This window comes from Dromiciops gliroides, chromosome 6, assembly GCF_019393635.1.
Source record: "Dromiciops gliroides isolate mDroGli1 chromosome 6, mDroGli1.pri, whole genome shotgun sequence".
Lineage (NCBI taxonomy): Eukaryota > Metazoa > Chordata > Mammalia > Microbiotheria > Microbiotheriidae > Dromiciops > Dromiciops gliroides.
Genome location: NC_057866.1, coordinates 143032924 through 143036850, shown reverse-complemented (window position 1 = coordinate 143036850; position 3927 = coordinate 143032924). Strand labels below are relative to the sequence as shown.

General features: G+C 39.7%; 1 pseudogene; it reads right to left on the bottom strand.

Moving 5' to 3' along the window:
- Positions 1 to 2320: 2320 nt before the first annotated feature.
- LOC122731610 lies at positions 2321 to 3483 on the bottom strand (annotated as a pseudogene).
- Positions 3484 to 3927: the final 444 nt, after the last annotated feature.

The window sequence follows — 3927 nt, the reverse complement described above, 5'->3', positions numbered from 1 at the left end:
CTGAAGCACATGGCCTAGTTTTCTGGCCCACCTCAATTTCTCCCACCCTTTTCCCTACCCTATACCTATTTTTTTTTTTAATCCTTTTTGTTTTTTGTTTTGTTTTGACTTTTGAAAGGCACTGAAAAGACCTGAAATTCACCACACCTTTAAATTCTTTAAGAGCACAAAAGGGTGCTTAGCGAATCTTTTGCCTTTTATTTTTGGGTTTTTGGTTTTGCTTTGTTTTTTTTTTTTTTTTACTTTTGTTTCTTTTGCTTTTCTTTAAAAACCCGATTTTGTAAACTAAGTGACTTTTCAAAGGCATTTTAAGTATATGCTATTGAATATTGAATCTTGCTTATTGAAGTCTTACTTCTTTTTGATGAATTAATCACCACTTTAAGTATCTGCTACTGTTATACTAGAGAATTCATGTATAAGATAATGTGGTCTACTTGCTAAAAGAAGATTATGTAACAATGTCTAATATAATCAGCTATTTACATTCGTTTATTATTTATATGTCATTATACTCTGGGTATGGTTTGGAATTATTGTATATATCACTAATATATTCTCAGTTATGCAGCATAGCACACATTTTTACCATCATATTGTCTTTGGTGAAATTAATGAGATTTCAGAAATATGGAAACTTATCATTTCAGAGACTAACTTGCTGTGAACTCTGACGCAGGCCCTGGAGAGAATATATGTGCAACAAAAGGAGAGACAGGTATACGTAAGTCCATGGTTTGCTTATGATGGTGACTATGTAGAGCACAATCACTAGGCACAGTCCAGTATTCATCCTCTCTCCCTCCTAATTTAACTGAACTTATTTATCTTTTTATCTCACTCAGTTGAATTCACCTGTGGCCTAGCACAATCACTGGCTGTCTCGGAACCATGAGATATGGTATGATAACCTTTCCATAACATTTTCAGGTGTCATGAACACATACTAAATTTGACTTTGATCCAGACACATGGTGGTAAAAAGTGTTACTGATTGCAAAATGCTATGCTAAGGTTTAGTAAAAAAAAAAAAATACAGCAATTCAAACAGTTAAAGAAGAAATCCAGCTTTCCAGACCAGAGTCCAGAGTCCAGAATCCAGACCAGAGTCCAGAATCCAGTTTTCCAGACCAGAATCCAGTTTCCTCCTGATGACATCTTACCACTTCAAGAAGACAAGAGAACTCAGAGACTTTATATGAACTGTTTTGCTTTATTAGCTTTTACTATCTCCTTTCTGTTATATACTATCTGTAACATGTACTCTCTGCAGAGGCTCTCCCTTTGCAAGACAAATGTCAAAGCGTCGGTTCATGAGGAAAGAAAAAAAAAAAAAAATCGCCCCTCTGGACAAAACTTTCCTCTCTTCCTTTTCTGTATTGTTGTTCGCATATTATTAGTCAGCAAAGGTTATTATATTCTTTTTACTGTTCCATCAAGGAAACATTCCATTTCTTGAGGAAGCAAAGGGGGGAAATGTGGTAAAATATGAAAGTTTTTAACAGTCGGTTAGGATAACTGAAAGACGCCAGTTTTTCAAGGACCACCCTTTTGGGGAGGAGATGAACAGTCCGCCTGCTGCGCATGTCAGACTGCCTGCCGGGTACAGTCCGCCTGCTGCGCATGTCAGACTGCCTGCCGGGTTTTTTTTTTGACTTCCGGGGTGGAGAGAACGGAAGTAGCCTTTTTTTTGCCGGCTTGGCGGGACTCCTGACGGCGCGGCAGGGACGCTCTCGCTCTGTCAAAAGGTGGCCTTGTCGGTTGGTGGCCTTGTCGGTTTGGTGAGTTGTTATAAGGAATATAGACTAAGCTTAGACTTAAGACGATTTGTATTGTGTTTCTACTTTCCTATCCTTCTAACCAACATCACCTTGTGACTATCATAACTATAAATAAAAAGGTCTATCTAGAAAACCAAAACCTGCTTCCATTTACTAGTTTGGGAGATAAATTAAGGGAAAGGTTAAGTAGGGGAGATTTATGATCTAATATCCAATTTTAAATCTCACAGTTCTTCTTATGCTGCTTGTTCTCAGGACAAGGAATCTACTTCACCATATCACTGTTGTTGTTGTTGTTGTTGTTGTTTTAACTCATCCCATTCCTTTAATAAAACAATTAACATAATATGTATATATATAGAATGGATGTAACTAGTTACCCTTGAACATAATGTATGTATTTAGTATTCTCTAATGACAATTCAAAATGTTTGTTTGGGACTTTTCATCCCTTCCTTAAACCTAACAGTTAGTTTCTTAAATTTGACAAGATAAAGTTCCATTAAAGGCTTTATATAAGTTTCAACACATATTTCCTTTTAGCTGACAGATTTGTACTTGATCCACTGATTTGCCCTCTAACTTCACAAGGTGGTTCTCTGCAGTAGATATGATAGCCTAATTCTTCCAATGGTGGCTCTGGATCAGCTGTAGCAAACTGGGTAGCATCCTCAATCGCTTTCCTTACTTCAACATCAATTTCCTTTAATTCTTCAATACTGGCAAGGTTGTTGTTCACCATTCTATCCTTGAGAAGCACGATAGGGTCACTTTTACTCCTCACTTCCTGAATTTCTTCCCGAGTACGATAACTGACACCAGGATCACTCATGCTGGGTCCATGATAAGTATATGTCTGTAGTTCCATTAGCATGGGGCCCTTTCCTGATCTACAGTAGGCCGCTACAAATTTTGTTGCTTCACGGACACACAGAACATCCATACCATCTACCCTTATTCCTGGAATAACGTCTCCTCTTTTGTAATAGTCAGTGCTGGCTGCTGCTCTCTCTACAGAAGTTCCGGTTCCATATCGATTATTCTCACAAATGAAAATGCAAGGCAATTTCCACAAAGCTGCCATATTGTAAGCTTCAAATATCTGACCCTGATTAGGAGCACCATCTCCATACAAAGTCAAACAGATCTCATCTTTTTCATTGTACTTACAGGTTAGGCCAATACCAGCCCCAAGAGGTACCTGAGCTCCAACAATGCCGTTGCCACCATAGAAGTTCTTGGCATACATGTGCATAGATCATCCCTTTCCTTTAACACATCCCCCTCTTCGTCCTGTAAGCTCTGCCAGAATTTCTCGAACGGGAAATCCTCGAGTATACGTAAAACCGTGAGCTCGATAGGCTGTAATAACATTATCTGAAGGATTTATACCAGCTTCAAGCCCCACACAACAAGCTTCCTGACCATCATGCAAGTGGCAGAAACCACAGATGATCTTTTACTTATACAGCTGGTCTGCTTTCAATTCCATCCGACCGACAGTCTGCATTATCTTATAGTACTTTAGTCCTTCTTCTCTAGTGAGAATTGCGGTGGTGGGAGGGCTGTCCTCAAGCCAATGAACATCACATTTCTTAATATCAAATGAAGCATCTTTTGAAAAGTTATGGGCTGCCACTAGCACTCTTTCAGCCGGTTTCTGGGAGGCGCCCGTCAGCACGCAGGAAACGATGGTGAGCATTTTCCACGTGGAGCGGCGGCGGGGAAGCTTACAATATGGCAGCTTTGTGGAAATTGCCTTGCATTTTCATTTGTGAGAATAATCGATATGGAACCGGAACTTCTGTAGAGAGAGCAGCAGCCAGCACTGACTATTACAAAAGAGGAGACTTTATTCCAGGAATAAGGGTAGTGGCGGACGGAGCCATAAGGGACTGTGTCCCGAGTCTCTTTCAGGAGCCGGTAGGGGACAGACACAGTGGTTGCAAGGGAGGGAGGGAGCTACTGTTGTTGTTTTTCTATTTTTTCTACAGGTTTGGAGAATCACTGAGATGGGGCAGCTCTACCCATCCAGAAGAGGGAGGATAAGAAAGATGATAACCTTAGGAAATAGGAAAATGTGTATAGAACTCAATAGTAAATATTGAAAAGTCCCTCTATTTTTTGTCTAAGACCTTGCAATGAG